This window comes from Olea europaea, chromosome 7 (genome assembly GCF_002742605.1).
Source record: "Olea europaea var. sylvestris chromosome 7, O_europaea_v1, whole genome shotgun sequence".
NCBI lineage: Eukaryota > Viridiplantae > Streptophyta > Magnoliopsida > Lamiales > Oleaceae > Olea > Olea europaea.
This window is the reverse complement of record NC_036243.1, coordinates 10,337,522-10,352,363: the sequence shown is the minus strand read 5'-3', so window position 1 is coordinate 10,352,363 and position 14,842 is coordinate 10,337,522.

The window sequence follows — 14,842 nt, the reverse complement described above, 5'->3', positions numbered from 1 at the left end:
AAAGAAAAACTTTTATTCCTTTTCTTTTTTTGGATTTTTTTTTTTTTTTTTTATTTTTTTTTTTACAAGGTGTCCTATTCTAGACTAATCTTTGGGTCTGTGATCCGGCCCCTCTTCACACAGTCCGGTTAATCGCAGGATGTGCCTCCAACTGGCCAGGGTCCGAGCGCTCCCCACCTGGTCTGACAAAGTGCCAAGCAAGCCAATCCAAGTTGCACCTTGCCTTCCAAGAATAATCCTTGCCTCATTTTGTCTTGTTAGTAAGATGTTAAATAAGGATTGAACGAGATACATTTAAATGTTCAAAGATTAATAGGGTTTTGACTTATTGAAAAGTGACCAATTTTATTCTCTAAATACTTTATGAAAGTAGAAGGCAGTAATACTAGTTAGAAAATTAACATTTTCTCATAATCAATATGATCTGTCCATCACTCTTTCAAACAACAAACAAGTTCATTAATCATCTAAGTACACAATCAGCTATTTTTCTATCCAAACCACAAACCACAAATATATAATAAGTTCAAAAACAACAAATAAAAGAAAGAATAATGAAAAAATGTTTTGAATAAGAATTTGAAACTTATCGAAAAAGAAGAGAAAAATAGGCGATTCATGTAGAAATTAGCAGACTAATAGGTACATGATTATTTCACTAGACTGTTTGTAATTTGTATTGCTAAATTGAATTTTTTTTAAAAAAAAGTGAAAATGTAAAATTTTTAAGTTAGCAGCAACGCGTCAGGTTGTTGATAGGTGCCTATAAACTACTTAAAAGTAAGCAGCAAGTCATGGAAAGATCCACATTGAGATTTTCGATCCAATTTTATCCGGTATTGACAATTGCTATAGATGAATATCTTGCCCAAGTGGGTTAATAAAATTAACGTTTTAATTAAAAAAAATTTTAAACGGTTCGATTCGATTTTGTATGGTTTTTGAAAATCAAAACCTGAACAAAACCATTTGAAACGGTTTGGTTCGATTTGAGAGAAAAAAATCATGGGTTCACGTGGACACAAATCAATAGTTTCAATTCAACGACTTCAATTTGGTTTGTGGTTTCACAATTTTCTTGTGCAGCCCTACCTTGTTTGAGCCACATTATTTCATTAGAATATATTTTTGAATAATGTATTGGTGGAAAATGTGTGGTGAAAAAATTAAAAAAAAAGTTTTAAATTTGTATATAATATTATTTTATTGAAAAATGTGTAGTTGAAATAATGTCAAATTACAGTTTAAAAATGTATTTTTTTTGAAAGAATGAGGGTCGAATAGTGCCTAAAATGAGAATTTGCATTCTATGCTCCCGTTTGGCCCCCATTTCGTGATAATGAAAATATGTGGAATAGTGTTTTTTTTTAAAAGTGAGTGGTTAAAAAATATGGAAAAGTTTTCGATTTACATATAATATTATTTTATGAAAGATTGTGTGGTTGAAAATAGGAAAGAGAAAAATGAAATGTAACATAATGAAATTTAATGGGGGTCAAACGAGAGCTATAATAGTAGCTTGTAATTTAAAAATTATTATTATTTATTCAAATGTCAAAGCATTTAGCCCCTGTTTGTTCCAATTTTTCTATCCAATTATAATCCATTTTCGGATCATTGCTTCACTATCACTGTGATTGTGACTTCTTCTCTCACAATGAGTCCCACGTGCTAGCACAAAAAGGCATTATTTTCTTCAAACAGTTGGAAACAAACAAGGGTTTAATATAGGTACGGAAGCTTCAATTGTCAAAGCATTTAATATGGGTAAAGAAGCGATTGAAAATGAGGTGGACTATAATACCATCACACCTTCACAAGTCAAAGTTCTTTTCTCGAAAATTTACACGATCAGACATTGATTGACAGAGTCCCATTGTTGCTACGAATTAACAATCTGAAAACCTCTAAAAATGAAGTAAAAAAGGGCTCCAAACAAGTAGATAATGTCAATTTTTGGGGGGTTAATTGTACCTTGGTCAATAAACTTTTCCCCGGTTGCAATTAGGTCATTGTGCTTCAATCGATATCAGTCGAGTCACTTAGCACCTGTTTGAGGATCATTATAAAAAGAAATTAGGAAAATAATATTTGAAATAATAAATTTTTGAATAATGTGTAGTTAAGAAGTATGAAAAAAATTTGAATTCACGTCCAAAATATTTTATTGTTTTCATGTATATGATTGAAAATGAATATAAAATATAAAAAGAGAATATAAAATATAAAAAGAGTCAAACGGCAATTGATCATTAAATTATTATCTCATTCGGGGCAATTTATGTGGACTTAGTTTTTTGTAATGACAGTCATGCAAATTTTACCTCACCTGCTATAAATGTCAAATTGTAGCACGCGTATAGCTTGACTTTAATTTAGAGCATGTTTGAGTCCGATTTTTGGCTAATAACACATTTTCTAATTAGTTGATTAATGAAAAAGGTGTGGTTAAAAAATTTTTAAAAAAATGAATTTATGTGTGATATTATTTTATCGAAAAATCTGTGGTTGAGAAGAAGAGACAGAAAGAAAAATGCATTTTATGGATAATGACAATCAAACAAGGGCTTAAATTACTTCATCTTTCGTGATGACAAATTCGATAGCATGTAAGTTAAAACTAATGCAATTTTCCACATATTTATCTAGTCTTCAAAATTTTTTGAAATGTGATGTTCATTTCTAACATAAAATGATGAAAAAATTTTGGGTTAATTTCACAAACGGTCACTGAACTTACAGAAAAATTACAAAACGATCACTAAAGTTTAAAACTTTCAGTAACGATCACTTAAGTATTGAGACGCTTTCAAAAATGGTCATTGAAGTTCAAAAAATTTAGAGCTACTTTTGCGGCAATTTTTCGACCACTTCCGACCACTGATACCATCGAATTTTGATACCGTTGGAAAGCCTACAATGTCCTCTTCAATTACAACAAAAAATCTCCCCCAAACTCCAAAGGATTCGGCCGGAATAAACCCACAAAGTTGGCTACCCGAAAAGGCAAAAACCTTACCAAATTTTCAGATTTTTTGTGGACTTTTGCAGCGATTTTTTGACAACTTCCGACCACCAAAATAGCCAAATCTTGATACCGTTGGAAAGCCCACAATGTCCTCTTTAATTAGCATCCAAAATCTCCCCAAAATTCCAAAGGATTCGGTCGGAATAAACTCACAAAATTGGCATCCTAGATTTTCGCCTTTTTGGGATGCCGACTTTGCGAGTTTATTCTGACCGAATCCTTTGAAGTTTGGGGGAGATTTTGGATGGTAATTGAAGATGACATTGTAGGCTTTCCAACAATATCAAAATCCGGCGATCTTTGTGGTCGAAAGTTGCTGGAAAATTGACGTAAAATTCCCCAAAAAATCTGAAAATCTGCCCCAAATTAACGTAAAATTCCCCAAAAAATCTGAAAATCTAGGCAGATTTTCAGCTTTTTTGGGGTGACTTTTGCGGTGATTTTCTGGTCGAATTCCTTGGTGTTATGGAGAGATTTTGAGTGGTAATTGAAGAGGACGTTGTAGACTTTTCAACGGTATCAAAATTCAATAGTATCGGAGGTTGGAAGTAGCCGAAAAATTGCCGAAAATGTAACAAAAAAACTAAAAAAGTATTTTTCAATTTCAGTGACCGTTTCAGAAACTTTTTAAATTTCAGTGGCCGTTTTTGAAAGCGTCCCAATACTTAAGTGACCGTTACTGAAAGTTTTAAACTTCGGTGACCGTTTTGTAATTTTCTGTAAGTTTAGTGACCGTTTGTAAAATCAACCCAAATATTTTAGATAATTTTTTGTGTCTAGCCGTGTTTAATGCTTTTGCATTTTTCTCACTTGAAAGCGAATATACTCATTTGAAAATGAGGTACATGCGATATTTTTAAATAGTCCATGGATTTGTTTTTATCTTTGTACATTAAATAGTAAATTTACTTGTGAGTGAATTTTTAAAGGAAAATTAGGGCGGTCCTCTTTGATCTTTCATGCATGTGGTTATGAGTCCACAAAATTCACAATCGAAGTTTTGTTTCCTCGATCATTTTTAAGTCTATGAATAAGTAGCTTGCGTGATCGGAACCGCCAAAGATGTCATCTAAATTGCACGAGTTGTAGTTGAATTCGTGAGAAATGTTTAAAGTGTCTAGACAATTGCTCCAACACTAAAATAGATTGTGGACCTAGAGCCTTGCTTTAAAAGGTTGTGATCCCATAGTTACAAAAGTGAAAGGCTAGACCATTAGAGAGTCGACCTAATTTTTAGGGATAATTGCAGCAAAAGCTTCAAACCTTTGAAACATTGTCAGAGTTTTGTCAAACATTTGATTTGTTGCAGCTGTCATCCCTAATCTTTGCAAACGTTGCAAGTGAGTTCATTTTGAACGGTTTTCATCCAAGATCAGTAGACCACGAAAATACAAAATTTACCACTTTCTACCGAAATATGTGAGGGGTAAAATGGCACTTTTATATATTTATGTGGGAATTGGGTGAGATGGCCTCTTTACAAAGTTAGTTTGTGATAATAGTCTTTGACCAAAATATTAAAATTATAATAATTCTTTTAAAGTAAAATTTAATAACTACCCAAAATACCCTCCAAGCAAAATAGCAAACAAAGGAAATTTGCCAGTTCTTCCCCAATTAAAAATCCACGCCTTTTTTCTTTCTCCTCCTCCGTCCTTCAATGGGTTCTTGGGTCTCTTATTTCACTCAATTTTTTCTCCACTACTGTTAAGGTTGCCAATGTTCTTTATATTTTGAGAAGCAACAATCAAAATGGCTTTCCAGTGAGTTAAAGTTTATATTGCTCTAGTTTATTGGTTGAATATTGGAGCTTTAACTAATACTTCTTCTTCCTTCCCATTTAGGTCATTAATCACACGAAGACGATAAACGTTGTTATTGGTCTCATACTGCGAAGGTCAGATATCAAACTTTGTTGAGTTTCTAATATTTTCATCTTCGATAAGGCAAATGGAATCAAATGATATTGATATGAAGATATTTGTAGTTCGATTGAAATTGATTTACGTATGGTACTTGTTCCTCTGCTGCAGCTTTTTGTTAGTGCTTTTGTAGTCAAAGGTCGATTTTCAACATAGTCCACTTCCCTGTTTTTCAAGAAGTAGATCTCTGCAAATCAGGTAAGTAGAGGGTTAATTTCTTCCAGCCTATTAATTTATTTACTGAAAGAAAGGGTGACTAGTAGTAAGTGGGTCCTCCAAATTGCAGGCGCAATCTCATAGAATTTGTTATATCGGTTCTAGTAAAAGGAATATCTATACATGATGTTCACCTAACTTCAGATGATCTGGAAATGTACATCAATCTTGCTCCGTTTTTGAACCCTCTCTCCATATGTTGTTCCTAAAGACATGTCATTAACGAAGGTGACAATTATAATCAGTTACTCTGAATGTCTTCGCTTTACATTTTAATTTGCTAGACATGTAATGAGGTTCAAATGATTTTTGAGAACATTGCGCGCTTTTTTGATGATCCAGGTATATAATTTGTTACGTCAACTAGGATGAAGACATTCTTGTTCTTCCACGTGCATTTCGTGTTATTGGTATGATCACTAGAAATGATATGTTAATAGAGGTATTTCGAGTGTTCAATTCTCGTCAATTTATTCAAGTTTTGTGCTTGTTGTGATTATTAAAACATATTGTTTCTTTGCAGAATAATGAAGATACAATGACTGTAGAACTTCAATCCACTAGTGTATGGTCTCTAATGCTACTTTACTCGTGTTGTGAATTGACTTTACGACATCTTGGAATGACTAGTCCATTAGACGAGGATTATGCATTGTGCACTAGGATCGTTAAGATTAAACAAGAACTTGTATTTATTTTTTAATGGAGAGTCGATATCGGCTAATTCTACATTTTGGTTTAATTCTAGTCAGAGCATCATCAACTTCCAGATGCCTTTGTTCTTAGTTTCTGCTTCGTGGTTGCAAATACTAATGTCAAAACAAGGGATGTTTATCGCACCTAAAATCGAGCATGCATTATTTATATATTTTATTATATTTCTTCTTGATATCTAAAATTGACTTCTCAATGGAATTTTGCCTTTATCTAGTTTTGAAAATGGCAACTTGTTGTTTATGTAATTTCCTAGAGGTAAATAGCTCTGTAGGTGATTTCAAATTTGATTTACGTCTGCTTTTATTGTATGAATATGATTTACTTCTGTTTGAAGCTGCACACGATTATGCTTTTTCACGAAACATAGACGTGTTCCAATAAAGAAATTAGGTGATGAAATTGTGGCAAATTGTGAAAAACAAATTATTATTTTTTCCCAAATAATGAAATACCACAATTGTCTTCTGATTATGTCCCACTTATTGTTTGAGAGGTTTTTGTTTTTGACTAAAAAAACTTTTTTCCAGCAAGTTATGATTCTTTTAGATTCAAATTCTTTTGGAGCTGATAATTGAAAGCAAAGATGGCAAGAAATGCTTCGAACATCATAGATAAGATGTACAAGTCGAATGATTGCATATGCTATGTTTTATATATCATACTTATTACATTTTCCTTTGTAGTCAAACTTAGTAGCTTCCAATCGAATATATGATGTGACTTACTATAGTTTGAACTTTGTGTGGACTGTGATGTCTAAATCTAGTTAAAAATTTAATTCTTACACTTTCATGTGGATACGAGCGAGAATAAAGTAAAACGAACATGAAATTAGTAAAAATGATACACAAACCTTTAAAATGACTACATGCTGTTTTGGGTTACATGTTTTTTATTTCACTTCGAAATTAGTAAAAGCAATGATTGGAACATCTTTGATACGTTGTACATGTTGAATGATTGTACATGTTATTTATTTATACCCTAAACCTGAAACAACACCTATACGTTTAAAACGACAAGATCTCATCTAAGGTTTGAACTAAAAGAACCATTAAAATTTGAAAGCACCACAATTTAAATATTAAGTTCAATAATTACCTCAATATATCCATCAAAAGCGCCTATCCATACACAACAATTTGTCAAAACCATCACAATGTATCAAAAACCATAACAATTTTAAGTTGATGGAATTAGACTTTACGAGTCCTTTTTCCCTCTCATTTTGATAGAATTCATAATCCTGTGAACTTTTGTATTGACCTTGGTATTCAAATGTAGTAAAAATATGCATTCGTTCATTTTATATGGATACGAGTAAATATAAAGTTAAAAGAATATAAAGATAGTTGAAAAGACACAACCATCTAAAATGACATCATGCCATTTTGTGTCATAAATAACTTGTTCGGGTTGAATGAGTAAAAATGATGTGAAATGAACACTGAATTAGAAAAAATGGCAGTCATACCGCTAAAATGTTCACGTGCCATTTTAGGTGACGTCATGACGGGTCGATTTTAGTTCGAAACGTGCTATATTTTGTATACCTTGAACTATATTCATACTTGTAAATGATCGCATGTCGTTCTGGGTAGTGGGTCTGGATTTTACTTATACATGTTGAATGATTACACGTTCGATATGCATCCCTACAAGTAAAACGATAATATGCCGTTTTGAGTCAAGGAGTCTCAATTTCATTCCAAAACTAGTAAAACAATGTTTGAAATATCAGCTAAGACTATAAATGTTGAAAAATTAAATGGCAACCACACATTTAAACCATAAACCCTAAACCCTAAGCTCGAAACCCTAAACCTTAAACGATAACCATACGTTTAAAACGATCAGATGTCATTTTGGGTCACAAGATATCAATTTCACTTCAAAACTAGTAAAACAGTGTTTGAGACATCATACATGTCTTGTACACAGTGAATGACTACACATACTATGTTTTCCATACCATACTCGCAACTTGCATTTTTCTTTATTATCGAGTGTGGTGTAGTATAGATTTTAACAGATTATAGAGTGACTCGCTATAATTTGAATCAATGTTTCGACAAATTGTAGTTCAAACTTTCATCATTAAACTTTCAAGTGGCTACGAGTGTGAATAAACCTAAACGAACACGAAATGGGTAGAAAGGTCACTCATACGTTTAAAATGACCATATGTCTTTTTGAGTCACGAGGTATCAATTTCACTCCGAAACTAGTAAAATGGTGTTTGAAATATCATACATGACTTGTACAAATTGAATAACTGCACGTGCTATGTGCTGCATACCACACTTATTACTTAAGTTTATCTTTATTGTCAAGTGTAGTGTAGTAAAGTTTCCAATCGGATTATAGAGTGACTTGTTATAGTTTGAATCAATGAATCGACAGTAACGTTGAAATGTAGTTGAAACTTTCATCCTTAAACTTTGAAATGGTTATGGACGTGAATAATCCAAAAGAAATACTTTTCCAGGTTAAATGAACTAATTTATTAAGTATTTTAACTCATAATAAAATATAACGGAATTGGAGTTTCTTATCTTCATTCGCAGTGAAGTCTAGTGTAATTTTCTTATGAAACAATATTGTTGGTCACTATTGGCTGAACTTCATATTGATACTCAGGTCCAAATGTAATGAAAACTTCCATTCGTTCATTATCATGTGCATACGAGTGAAAATAAAGTAAAACGGATATGAAATTAGTTGAAACAACACCCAATCATTTAAAATGATAGCATTTTAGATTACGGGTTCTCGATATCCAAATGTAGTAAAAACTTTCATTCATTTTATATGAATACGAGTGAACATAAAGTGGGATGAATACAAAAATAGTTGAAATGACACCTAACCTTTTCATTGATATCATGCCGTTTTGGGTCATGGGCCTTGATTTCACTCTAAAACGAGTCAATAAAACTTGGAACATTTTAGACGACTTATACAAGTTAAACGAGCCAACTTGTTAAATATTTTGTCTCATAATTAGAATATAATGGAATGTGCTTACTTTCGTTCATAGTTAAATCTAATATAGTTGACTCATGGAACAATAATGTTTGTCATTATTGTGTGAACTTTATGTCGATACTCGGGACAAATATAATGAAAACTTCCATTCATTCATTTTCATGTGCATACAAGTGAAAATAAAGTAAAGTGGATATGAAATTAGTGGAAACGACACCCCCAATAATTTAAAACTGTATCATGACATTTTGGATTATAGGGTTTCGATTTCTCTCCAAAACGAATTGATCATGTCTTGGAACATCGTATAAGACTTACACAATTTAATGAGTTAATTTGTGGAGTATTTTATCTCATCATTGGAATTTAAATTATTTAGTCTTTCAAAGAATCATGTTATTCTGGATGATGGGGCCTTGATATCACTACAAAATGAGTCGATCAAACTTGGAACATCTTAAAAGATTTGTACAAGTTAAACGAGACAATTTATTGAATATCTGATCTCATAATTAAATAATCGGAATTAACATTCTTACGTTCGTAGTTATATCTAATTCAGCTTATTCACAGAACAATAGTATTGATTATTATCCTGTGAACTTTATATCTTTACTTTTGATCATGTCTTGGAACATCGTATAAGACTTACACAATTTAATGAGTTAATTTGTGGAGTATTTTATCTCATCATTGGAATTTGAATTATTTAGTCTTTCAAAGAATCATGTTATTCTGGATGATGGGGCCTTGATATCACTACAAAATGAGTCGATCAAACTTGGAACATCTTAAAAGATTTGTAAAAGTTAAACGAGACAATTTATTGAATATCTGATCTCATAATTAAATAGTCGGAATTAACATTCTTACGTTCGTAGTTATATCTAATTCAGCTTATTCACAGAACAATAGTATTGATTATTATCCTGTGAACTTTATATCTTTACTCGGGTCCGAATGTAATGAAAACTTCCACTCGCTCATTGTCATGTGCATACGAGTTAAAATAAAGTGAGGCAAATATGAAATTAGTTGAAACGATACCCAATCATTTAAAACGACAGCATGACATTTTGGATTATGAGGTCTCGATTTCACTACAATTTAGTGAAAAATAGTTTACTTTAGTTAAAACGTTATCAAATGGTTTATAGTGACAACATGTCGTTTTGGATCACAGACACTCAATAGCACTCGAAATATACTTGAAACTTGTTTTAATTAATTTTTATGTAGATACGAAGAAATATAAAATGATACAAACGTGAAATTAGTTAAAACGGCATTCAATCGTTTAAAAGGCGGTATGCCATTTTTCCCATTGGTTTTAAATTGTGTACGAAAAGTTAGAATGAAAATGGGCATTTTAAGTTTGGCGGATTTGGTCAATTTTTGTTTCAGATTGGAAATTTTAGATGTTTCAAACGAAGAGTGTTTAAGACTTTTAACAGATGATAAAATAGACTAAAGGCTACTTAACCAAAAAGTATTGACCATAGCCTATTTTACCAACCATAATTGTTGAATAGGCTTTTTAAACGAATCCCCCTATATTTATTTAATAAAATAATTAAAATTTAAAAAAAATCAAATGGGAAAATTAGGCGCCATACCTAAAAATTGAAAAAGTATATTAATGCCCTACATAAATTAAACTTAATAAAAAATGTATTAATTACTTCCTAAATCTAAAACCCCCCAAACCTCAACCTTCTATCACTTTATTCATTTCAGAACTCTCCTCTCTTTCCCATGTCATACGTTTTCTATTGTCACACCTCACCTCGTCACTTCGCTGTCTTCTGCAAACACTTTGACGCCGACTTTAACTACAACGCCGACTTCAAAAACTCTAAAATAGCATAAACATTCATCTTACTTAGATGTCATTTAGCTATCGAATCTTAGATATATATTCTATCTTGCTAGCTTGCCAAAAAAATAATTTGTTTCCAAGACCGGCTAAGAGAATCATTGTGCCAAAGGCGCCCTTCGTTTCACCAACAAGATAAGGAGACCAACTTCACATTTGGAATTGCACAAAAAGACTATTCATCTCAGAGAGGTTTGTGGAAAATTTTGGATAGGACAGATATTTGAATGTTCGCTCAAGTTAGTAGGGGGCCTACTAGACGGACATTATCGAATAACGCATGTTGATGAGAGATATGAACAAAAAGCTTCGAAGGGGTTGTCGTGTAACAAGCGCATAATGTCCACTTACAATGGTTGGAAAAGGTGGGTTGAAGAGGATCTTCAAAGAAAAAGATAAAAATTTCTTCAAGATTTTATAAATCCTAGATAGCCACCATTTTTCACTGTTTAGAATTAAAAATTTGAAAAAGTTTAACTCTTGAATAGTCTCTTAGTGTCCAGGAGTGTCTTTTCTCTTTTATTTACCCTAATCATTTTGATGTTTTGTTTTCTTTGATGTTGTTTGCTAAGATTGGTTGAAACCCTAAATCGGTGATGTGAAGGTGTAAAACACAGATGCTGTGCTAGACATTTGTATAGCAATTTCACTCTCAAATATAAAGGCCTAACTTTAAAGAGTTTGTTCTTGGCTGCAGCTAAGTCTATTACTATACCAAAATGGAATGTAATTATGAATGAGATATAGACAGCGAACGAACGAGCCTTCAATTGGTTTAATAAGAAGCCAGCGGCTCAATAGACAAGATCCCATTTTTGGGAACATACTAAGTGTGATATATTGTTGAATAACCTTTGTAAGGCCTTCAATGCCTTCATTGCAATAGCTGGAGAGAAGCCTATAGTCACAATGTTAGATAAGATTAGGCATCAACAATTGATATGGATGGATGTAAAAAATGGAGACAGTTCAAAGGTGGGATCATGCGTATGGTCCAATAATTGTAGGGATAATCGAGAATGCTAAATCAGATGCCAAGTTCATGAGGGAAGATTATGCAAGTAATAAAAAAATTGAAGTTCACAACACTGATGGTTTGAGGTGGAGTGCGAACTTGGTGAGGAAAGAATGTGCATGTAGGAAATGGTAGTTGAATGGAATTTCCCATGTACATGCCATTTTCAGATGAATACTACAAGAAGGAGACATACCTAAGAGCATACAGTCCCATGATTCATCCAATGTCAGGTCTGAACTTTGGCCTGAATTGGAAAAAAATCCATTGGCGCCATTAGTAAAGAAGAAGCAGGCAAGTAGACCTAAAAAGCTAAGGAAAAGATCTCAGATTGGACCACACGTTGGAATTAAAATAACAAGACCAAGAATGAAAATGACATGTAAGAGGCATGGAGAAGCTGGATACAACAAGAGAACATACAATGCACAGATACAAGAGAGGTACCAACAAATGAATGGTCCTTGCATTTTTCAGTTGAGACGGAAATTGATGAATCTCACTCATGGACAAATATCAATAGGAGTATATTTTACCAAAATAAAGAACATTTGGGAATAATTGAGTAACTACAGGCTCGTGTGTTCTTGTGGAAGATGCGACATTAGAGGTACCAAAAAGCTAGCTGACCACTATCATATAGAATAGATTATGTCCTTCTCAATGGAATTGAAATCGTTTGCTCAAGTTAGATGCCAATTATTACTGATGGATCCCAACCTTCCCATAAACAAAGCGTTTGCACTCGTGTCTCAATGAGAGCAACAAATGAGTGTTAATATAGTATTGGCACATCGATTCTATGGCGTTCCATATCAAAAATGATCTTAAGAAAACTGCTGCAGGACAATCTTAAAACAAATATCAGAGGAATGAACGACTTATTTGCATTTACTGTGGTTACAATGGTCATGCAGTTGATAAGTGCTATAAGTTACATGGATATCATCCTGGGTATAAAGCTAAGCAAAAATTTAGTTCTAATCAATCAATTTCCGATAGCTATCATGCCATTATGAACCAAGCATATGAAGCCATTCCTAAACACACACATGGCGATGTAGGAAACTTTGTGCTGACTTTAAATCTGCACAATATCAGCAGCTGATGAATGTGCTGAATACTCACCTTTCAATTGCAAAAGTTGATGCTAAAGGAGATGCAAATGGTGATCATATATCAGGTACTTGTCTATCCATCTCTCTTAATCCAATATTTATTTTCCCTATACATAGGGTATTCAATTTAGGTGCAATAGCTCACATTTGTTTCACAAAGTCAGCATTCCACACAATAAAATCTATTCAGAATGCTTATATCACATTGGCCAATCATGAATGAATTCTTGCATATTTCAATGGAACCATGAAAAGCAGCCTTGATATGATACTTGAAGATGTTCTATTTGTACCTCAATTCAAGTTAAATCTACTATGTATAAGTTCATTAACCATGGATTCTCTTACAATCATCAAGTTTCTCATTGACTCATGCATTATTTATGATATATCTTGCTTGAGGATGATTGACAAGGGTAAAAGAGTTGCTGATCTTTACATATTAGATGCTAATCCTTCTAGTTTTGTTCTTAGCAATTGTAATGCTTCTCATTACATGTTTGATTCTATATGTTCAACAAAAAATTATGTGGCTTTTCTCACAGACTTCGTCATTTATCTTTTCAGAAAATAGAATTGTTAAAAGATCATTATATCTTACATGTAATGGTTCCAAGCAATACAAATCTGCTCGATGTACTTTATGCCATTTGGTAAAACAGGAGATGTCTTTCCTTTGTATCAAATAACCATTTCTCTCATAGTATTTTTGATCTAATTCATTTTGATACTTGCGGTTAATATTATGTTCAAACACATGTAGGACATAGATTTTTTCCCCCAACGGTGGATGATTGTGCACGGTTCACATAGATATATCTCATGAAACAAAAATCAAATGTTGAATTTATTGTCCCCAAGTTTTTCAAAATGATTGAGACTCAGTTTTACAAAGTGATTAAGACTTTCGAGTCTGGTAATGTACCATAACTAAAGTTTGTCGATTTCTTTCGCTTCAAAGAGAGTCATTCACCAATTTTCACGTGTTGAGAGACTTAAATGGAGTTTAGTTGTTGAAAGGAAACATCAACACATGCTTAATGTAGCTAGAGCCTTGTTCTTCCAGTCACAAGTCCCTATTTAATTTTGGGGATAATGTGTATTAACGGCCACCTTTCTTATAAACAGTTCACCTATTTTAAATAATAAAACTCCATTTCCCTTCTCTATGATTATCCAGTGGATTACAAACATCTTAGAGTGTTCAGCTGCCTATGTTGTGCTTTCAACTTGCCTTCACATGGATCAAAATTCCATCCAAGAGCCAAACCTTGTGCATTCATTGGCTATCCTCCTGGTGTGAAGGGCTACAAGTTAAATGACATTCAATCCGAATCATTCTTCATTTCTAGAGATGTTGTATTCAATGAACATGTTTTTGCTTTCCAATCCATTCCACATCACAATGACTTTGTTGATCCCTTTCCTGACATCTGTTAGACATTATGTTGTCAAACGACCCCCGGGCGATGATGAGAACCAATTTTATCAGTCGACATAAATGACTGAACGATAATTCAACATCGAATAATGGATGAACCGACCAAACGTTGCCTTACCTATTGGACGGCTAATATTCTTTGTGGCTTGTTGATTTCTTCCATTGGAAGTTAACCCTAGTCGAGCCTACTTACCATATCCCGACTTACCTTATGTTGGCCACTTGACTTACTATATATATTGGTGTTTTTTGCCTTTGTTGGTACCGTCCAAAATTGAAGCCGTGAGGAAAAAGAAACTGCCGTGTCCAGCCGTGTCTTCTGCCTTCATCTTCTTCGTGATTTCTTCTCCACCCAAACTGCTTGAGTCTTTGTGAACCTTACCTGAGTGGTATCCATCCTAAGTGTGTGGATTAAATCAAAAAAGCAAAGGAGGAAAGCAACCAAAGAGGAAGAGGCGCCGGCGGTATGGGTGACTCCAAAATTGATGTTGAATTCGGTTTTAATGGTTAACTGAGCCCGG